Raw genomic sequence first — 9,010 nt, 5'->3', positions numbered from 1 at the left:
TGGTTATTCTATTTATAGCTTGAGAGTCTGTGCACATTCTCCACTCTCCATCCTTCTTTGGTGCCAGTACTGCAAGTATTACACATGGACTCAAGCTCTCTCGGATCAAACCCTTCCTCAATAGCTCCTAAACTTGTTTGTTTAGCTCCTTAGTTTTAGTAGGAGTCATCCTATTAGTAGCCTTGTTAGGAAAACTAGTTCTAGGGATTAAATCTATATGATGACTGATCTATCTTACTAGTGGCAAACCTTTTAGAACATTATCAGAGATGACATCTTCATACTCACTTAATAGGCCTGAAACTTCAAATGGAATTTCACTACTACCTTCCTTATCTATTCTAGGAATCAAAGCATAACACATATGTTAATGTTTCATACCATCCAAAAAAATTCTTCCATCAACAAGACATATTCTAGCACTACTGCATAACTTTTCAACTTCCTTTATCAAGGGCTTCAGTTTGTGGTGAACTCCATCCTTTTTTGGAGAGTATATATTTGCATGACCATCACGTACAACATGTCTATCAAATTTTCATAGTCTTCCCAGCAATAAATGGTAGACATCCATTGGAATAATGTCACTGAGAACTTCATCATGGTAACTCCCAATCTTGAGCTTCGCCAAACACTATTCACTGACCAGGACCTTATGATCATCCTTCACCCAAGAAATCTGATAGGGTTGGGGTTGTTTCTCCCTCTTGAGATTTATCTCAGAGACCATCTCCTCAGACACCAAGTTGTTAGTGCTTCCACCATCAACAATCACATCACAACACTTATCATCGCATTTGCACATGGTGTGAAACAAACTCCTCCTTTGTCCAGGTTTAGTCTCACCACTTATTAAGCCCCTTTCATTTACGAGAGCCTCTCCTCTCTCTGCATCCTTAGAATTCGATGACTGTGCATCCTAATCCACATGAGTAACCCTTGCTTGACCATCAGCTATCCTATCTATCCTTCCTTGTCATTGAGGGCATTCAAATGCACGATGACCTTCTTCATTAAAATGAAAATAGGTACCATAGAAGCCTCCTCTTCCTAAACCTTGTCCATGTCCTCTGTCTCTTCCTCTCTAATCTCCAAAATTTTGATCATGGGAGCAATTGAAACCCTCATTCCTCTGGTTCCTACTAGTACCCACATCTTCAATTTTCTTGTGGGTCTCATTTCGGCTTCCAAGTGACATACCACCACCCCTTCCTCCTTGATCATGCCCTCTTTGCCTTCTATCAAACTTTTTTTTAGCTTCTCTTTAACTCATAGGGCAAACTGGGATCCCTCTTCAATACTAGTCATTCTAACTAGACTTAACTCCTCCTGAATGCTAGGTCATAACCCACTGAGGTAATGGGAAACCTTCTCCTTATTAGCTTCTGCATGCCCTATCCTAATAAGAAGTTGATAAAATTCCTTTGTATATTCCTAGACAGATTTTCTTGCTTGCTTTAACCCTTCCATTTTCTTGAACAAATCAAGCTGTAATTAATAGGAATGAATTACTTCTTTAGTTTGTCCACCATGCGATCCCACCTTGTGATTTTCTCCTTTCCTCTTCTATTCCTTTCTAGCTGAATCTCTTGCCACCAAATTTTGGCATGGCATTTCATTTTGGCCTTTGCAAACTTAACCCTCTCTAGGTCTCTAATATCCTCATACTAAAAATACTCCTTTAGTTCATTGGTCCAATCGATCAACTCATCTGAGTTTAGAGTTCCCAAAAATATACCCACATCAATTTTAGGTCTTTTTCCAAACTTAGAAATGGCCCTAAAAAGCCTCTCCTTTGCCTAATTTAGGACTTTCTCTTCACCTTCCCCTTCTTGTCCAATATTTTCTTCTTCTTCATTTTCTTCCTCACTTTCATTTCTTATGGCAACATTCAGTCCTTTATGGATCTCCTCCTGTAATGATTGAACTTGTCTCTGCAGGGCCCTAACCTTAGGAGAAACAACTATGACCCTTCCACCACATTCCCTTCATGGAGGAATCTTCTTGTCTCAAACCCACAACCACATAGTCCTGGTGCAAACTACATCAGAGTCGGCACTCTATCTACACACTTAGGAAAACTCACTCTAATACCACTTGATAGAGACACAACCAAAGACCAAAATGAACACACAAGAAAAGAAAAATATTATTACCAATGAAAATTTCCCTATGAGCTTACAAAAGTATGATTTTCGAGAAAAAAATCCTCCACACAATACCTTCTCTCTAACTGCACTAAGAATTGCCTTTACAATGTTAGAAATTTTCTTAAATAGACCTCAATGCATTTAGGGTTAGGAATACATTCTAGAATTCACTAGTTGGCATCCACTGCCAAAATAGAATATTCTAGAAGTCATGTTAGAAGTGAGAGTAAAATTAGAAGAATCTGGAAATGGTAGTCCAACTTTCGAGAGCCATAACTTTTGAATTGAGACTCTAATTGACAAATCGTTTACATTTCTAGAAAGCTCTCAAACTGCTCTACAACCCTTCAAAACAGCTTCACTTGTCTCTGATTTTTTGACCATGTACAAGGCCATTTAGTGCCCCCTATCTAACTTTGAAGTGCTCCTAGGAGGTCTCCAAGAAACTTAAAACTATAATAACTTTCTAATTATGAAGTCTTTTGACTTGATTCTTTTTCTAGAGTGCTTTAAATTATAGGTATAATAATCCATCCAAATTACACCCTCTAACTCATCATAATTTTGGGTTTATTACAAAATAACTCATTTTCTAAATTTACACATATCCTAAGGTGCTTAAAAACTCGAACCTAGAAAACTAATAGTGAATCTGTGAGAGTTGGAAACTCTATTTGACCCAAATCGGTATCCAAAAATAAAACCACATTAAATAGAAACTATCTCTAAGAATATTTTTGGGTGATACAGGTTTGCCCTTACACCACTAGATGTTCTTGCATCAAGTTCTCTCAATATGCAATTTAACTACTCAAAGCTATTTTTTTTACCCCTTGTGACGTAACAATGCATGTTGTCATATTTGTTATGCATGCAAGGTTAAGAATTGTCATTTGAAAGTCTGCTTGAAGATGATTGAATACTTGTGTGCTGCAAAAATATCAAAAATTTGAGAACACCTATTTAAAGATGCCCCTTATTAAAAAATTAACACTAGTTATGTACAAATGTCTTGACGATTATTTAGAAGTTCTCACTATAAAGCTAAGATGTGAGAAGGTATTATTACATGATAAAGTTATGTTGTTTTTGTCTTATTTAAAGTTAGCAACTAAAAAATTGATAGTTTAAAGTAATTCAACTTAAAATATGATGTGAAATATTGAAACAACATTATAGAATTAAATTTAACTATCAAGACACTGTGAGTGTGAATAGGTCATCAATACACTTGTATGTCTATCTATGTTTTTAATAAACTTGATAGTTCTAAATTTCTAAAGTTTCTTTGTTTGTTCTAGATGCTACATTGATGCCTTCAACATGGATTGAGTTTGTCTTGTCATCGAGTAAGATTTGCATAAATTTCATCTATAGCTACATTTATAATGTGTTATGATTCCTTAGCATGTCATTTTGATTCTTGTGGGCATTTTCTTTTTCAATGTCATTTCCTACAGACGCAGGCACTGTGTTTGCACCTTCAATGGTCGTGATTATTTCGATGGAAGCTCTAACTTTAATGAAGACTATTAGTTGAACCATGTAGAAGAAATATCTTGGAGGGCTTCAATGTGACTTTGTGACATTTATCCAATAAATTGCTAGCTACAATTTTTTTTCCTGCATTTCACATCTATTAGCTTTCTATTGGAATTATATAGTTTGAAATTTACTCTACATATATATTTCATCAAACATTCATGAGACTCAAATAAACTCTTTTATTCAAATTACAATAGTTAACTAAGAGCATTTGTACCATGATAAGGGGCAAGGGTATAGTTGAAAGGAGTTAACCATTTTTAGAATATCCTAGCATATACCTTAAAAAATGATTGTATGAGACAACAATAGACATTTGTGATGAAAAGCCTTGACATGGTGGTAATCAAATTGTGATGCTTCCTTCCAATAGGAGATTTCCACAAGTAGTGACACAAATACATGCACATAGGATGTGTGTGTGTGTGTGTGTGTGTGTGTGTGTGTGTGTCCAAGGGGGTTGTAGATGTTAGATACAATTGTTTAATTTTGTATTATCTTTGATGTTACACAAATGCCAAATCATTATTAGTCAGTATATGCCAAGCTCACTTGAGTAGTAAAGATAAGTTTTTATGTCTATTGAGCATTCTTGTGATTTCCTATTTCAAAAGGCAATGCCTACCGAGTTCACTTAAGTGTCAAAGAAAAGACTGTAGAAGATGAGTGTTAATTGAGATCACTTAGTTAATGAAGGAGTGTTGGATGGAACTAGTTCTAACAAAGCTTACTCAGTTAGCAAAGGATTTTTACAAGTTTCTAGTGTTAGCTGAGCTTTTATTAGTTAACACAAGAAATCACTTTTGAGTTAGTTTCTACTGAGCTAGGTCGACTAACGAAGGATTTTCTTATTTTGGTATATTAAGCTCAATTGATTTATTTATTGGTTCTAACTGACTAAGGTGATGAATATTAATTATTCTAAGTTGTATTTGAGCCAACTTGACAATATGTTTCTACTGAGCTAGGTCGACTAACGAAGGATTTTCTTATTTTGGTATATTAAGCTCAATTGATTTATTTATTGGTTCTAACTGACTAAGGTGATGAATATTAATTATTCTAAGTTGTATTTGAGCCAACTTGACAATATGAAAGATATAAGTATAGGGTCAAGTTGAGAATTCAAAAGTGTGAATGTATGAAGATGTTATATTAAAGATGAAGAGAGGAAATGAATTTGAAGGATAAGTAGAATATCCTTTTGGAGAAAAAAAGCTATATTTGATCAGGAAGGATCAAGTACAAGATAGAATAGAGATCTATAATCAGAAATTTAGCTACATTTAAATTAGGTCATCTCATTGTTACTCTCTACCCATTGTAGCAGTGATGTAAATCTCCTTATAGAGTTCGCTTAATAGCTATTTGTAAATCCTCTAGCAAGGTGGTAATTCCATTGAATTGTCTCAAGATGTCTAACAAGGCCACTATTAATAGGGTGATTAAATCCTTTAATAGGGTAATGTTGCCTGACTTTAAGTCACCCATTTTTGTTGGCAATATTGAGTCATATAGTCATCAATTCAGTCTGGTGTCTAGGTCTAAGTCTTTATAGCTAGGTAATCTTTGCCAGGTTTCCCCTCCTTTTCCATCTTGCTTTAAGATGGGTGGGAAATTTTCAAGATCTCATTAATTTACTAGGTTGTAGCCCCCAATCTAGCAAAGATTATGATCTTTCAATTAATGATTTTTTTAGCAGAAGAATGGTTGGGGATTATGATTTTCAAGCATTCAAAAAGTTTACATATGGATAACACATTGAAAAAATTGGTTTTGGAAGTTCCAGATTTTGTTCCTTGTGGATTCAGTTGTTGAAACCTTTCTTATACTAAATGAATGCATATGTGCCAACATGGCTTTCAGCAACAGAGTATAGACAGTCATAGATTGAATCACATCTTAGATTGTTTATATTTTTGAGCAAGGTCCAAACAATACAACTTTGGAAAGAAGTCATTTTATTAATACAAAACTATGGATGCAATTCTCTAAAGGCTCTTTGATTGAAGTAATCACTTTAAGAAGGTATGTTAATGCTAGCAGTATTGTATTACTATAATCTTATGAAGGTAATAGAATTTGGGATAGTTCCAAATCAAATTATGGTTAGTCTCCTTTGAAGATAAGAAAGGATAGGGTTATGAATTTTTTTATCATAAAACTATGCCTATATTATGTTGAATCTTACCAAGTCACAAAAGAATTAACTCTGATTATGAAGGAGTTGTGGCTTTTCAAGGTAATCAATGGATAAAGAGTGATCATTAAAGTATTAAATTTTCACTATTCGGTTATATGAACAGTCTTTGTGATATTTTGAGGCTCACCAAGCATATTATGAGGATGTATTTATGGTGCACAATATGATTCTCAAGCCTATTCAATAGAATAGTGATAGACATGGTATGATTCCAAATTATTAATAGAGAATGTATTGATTATGATAGAAATGCAAACAGCCAATATTCAAGGAGTTTTCTTTTGTTGAAATAATCTAATATGATTGGGTAATAACCTTCAAAGTTCTTGATGATTCAAAACTAAGGAGTTTAATAAGTTTCAGATGTAGAAGTAACTGGGGTTGCAATGTTCTTTGGTGAAGCTGGCTTAAACACTAACAACATTTAGAATCGAGCAAATGCAATGGTGGATCTAGATGATATGAAGGTGCTCATGTGTATAATGCAAATATTTGCATGCACAATCATCACAAACTCCATTCTCGCATAGCTGCAGACATTTTCAGTACAGTAGGGGAGCAGCATAAAAATGCCCAAAGTCGCTCTTTTCATGCTAACTATTTTAATAGTCATCAAATGTGTTGATCTTGAAGAAGTTCCAACAATTTGGGTTGATCAAGCAGGCTTTAAAGAAAATATCTCAGAGAACTTTAGTCATCAAAGTAAACTCACCTATGGAGGAGTGATTGAAGAAATCACAACCTACGATGAGACTAGTATTATATGCACCAGTGGAGCTCGTGCTTTGACAAGTGGGGCACTGACCATGGATGGACCTCCAACAAAATTCAGTGGTACTGGTATTGATCACATGGCCTTTCTGTAAAAAAATATTACATGGGACAACACTGTATTTGATAATGGAACTCTGGTCGGTGTTAGGGATCTTTTCCAATTGGACCAAGGTTTAGGAATTGGTAGTAAATTCCTATTTTTTGATCAAAACCAAATGAGTATGACCTATATGCACCCAAAAATGGTCGCCTAGACTATGGGCCCCCATTATTCAATTTATCAATTTATCAAATTTTCTGAATCAATGGTTTGTAATATTTTATTAAATCAATTCAAATCAATTTCCTTGATCAAATTCGATTTATTTCATTTCTAAGATTGATCATCTTATTCCAAGTCTTATTTAATTAAAAGAAAATCTTCTCTTTTAATTAAATAAAATAAAATCCCCATTTAATTAAAAGAAAACCTCTCTTTTAATTAAACAGTTCATCCACATTTAATTAATTAAGAGAAAAACCTCTCTTTTAATTTAATTAAATATCTTCTATTTAATTAAAAAGAACTTGCTCCCTTTTAATTAAATAAAAATCTCACTTAAATATCTCTTTTGATGAAAAAAGGAAATAAAATAAATTATTTTTATTTAATTTCTCTACACTTAAAAATGTGATCTAAGTGGGATTTATCTTTCCAATTTCTCCTCAACCACTCCTCTTTTCTAATTGGTGGAATCTCGTCTCACATGGATCACCACTTTCTTCTCAACCACTCCTCTTTTCTCATTGGTGGAATTTTGTCTCACATGGATCAAGCTCTATTATCCCATATTTGTTGTGAGAAGCCTCTCACCTCCATAATTTCCTTTATAAGGGAGAGACCTCTCCTCATGTTAGAGACCCATGATTATGCTATTGTTATGCTGCAGGTTTGAAGAGACCCATGATTATGCTATCGTTATGCTGCAGGTTTGAAGACCAATTTTTGAAGGAGTTTGAATACAAAAGCTTTTTTGTGGATAACTTCTATTTTCTTGTCTTTTTCTCTCTTGCACCCATCATGGGCTTTTAGCTTAGATCTTGCATTTATAGATTAGATTTTGCTTTCATAGATTAGATCTTATTTTCATGCATATTTGAAGATCATGGAGACTAGCATTCTTGCTTTTTCTCTTTGAATCTCTCATCTCATGGTGTACTTGCATGGGCACAAAAATAGGTCAAACTGAGGGCCTCCATTGCAAACCCTTGCACTCTATGAGTAGAGAGCTATGGATCGATTTGTGAGAGCTCATTCTTGAGTTTTCTTACATGTAATGATTCATAGAAGTGTGACAACATTTTAGCACACATTTTTGGCGCCCACCGTGGGGCCAAAATTTAAAAAAAAAAAAAATCGAAGTGGTGAAAACCTGGAAACGGGCGCTACTTGAGGCCTTTGCACCCCTGTTTCTTAGCACATGTCCTCGACACTTAGCCTTTCTCCACCTTGCCTTGTCCTTGTTACCTTGCTTTGGAATTGGTCTTTGTCTAGGGGGCATAACTATGCTAGCTTTGGTTTCTTAGATGTGTGAGTCTTTAGGACACCTCGCAAATGGTGTTTTTCAACACCCATTGACATCGAGTGTTTTTCAACACTTATTGGTTTGGTCTTACCCAGTATCATCATTTGATCTTACCTTCCTACAAGCATTTGATCCTTGTCCTCAGAACTCAGTATCAGTTAACACACTTAAATTTTTAAATGCAACACTTAATGCTTGACTTATGTCATGATCTTTTCTTTGTGTGCTGACTGTTATTGATTTTTGTTGAGTGTCCTTGTCTGATAAGTCTCTCTGAGATGCATCGCTAGAGGACTTGGGGCATGGGACATGGTTTTATTTGTTTTTTTTTGCTTGTGGGTGTGGTCTTGAACTCTAGAGTGTCTTTTCTTGTCCCCTTGAAACACTTAGGAGATTTGAGACATCATCCTTGATTGTTTTTGCACAACCATTCTTATAGTCATCTTGGCATCTATGCCTTGATGCGAGCATAGTTTTTCTATATTAAATTGGGTAAGCTAACATCGAAGTCATCTTGACCTTTATGTCTTTGATGCTTATGTTAGAATCTTTCCACATTTCAATCCAATATAAATCGCATTCATATCTTCATAGTTGCATTTGTAACTAGTGATGATTGTGTGATTTTTCGATGTCCGTTAATAATTGCCCAATGATGAAAATAAGTTCTTTTACATTCTCTAATGAATGATGAACACAAAATCCTATGTTACAATTGCTCTTTTGCAAGTACACCATTGCATTTCATGTAGCTTGCATTATTAGACTTCATG

The sequence above is a fragment of the Cupressus sempervirens genome, chromosome 7, assembly GCF_028749045.1.
Source record: "Cupressus sempervirens isolate cs-2001-9-10 chromosome 7, ASM2874904v1, whole genome shotgun sequence".
Classification (NCBI taxonomy): Eukaryota; Viridiplantae; Streptophyta; class Pinopsida; order Cupressales; family Cupressaceae; genus Cupressus; species Cupressus sempervirens.
This window is presented reverse-complemented; position numbering follows the sequence as displayed.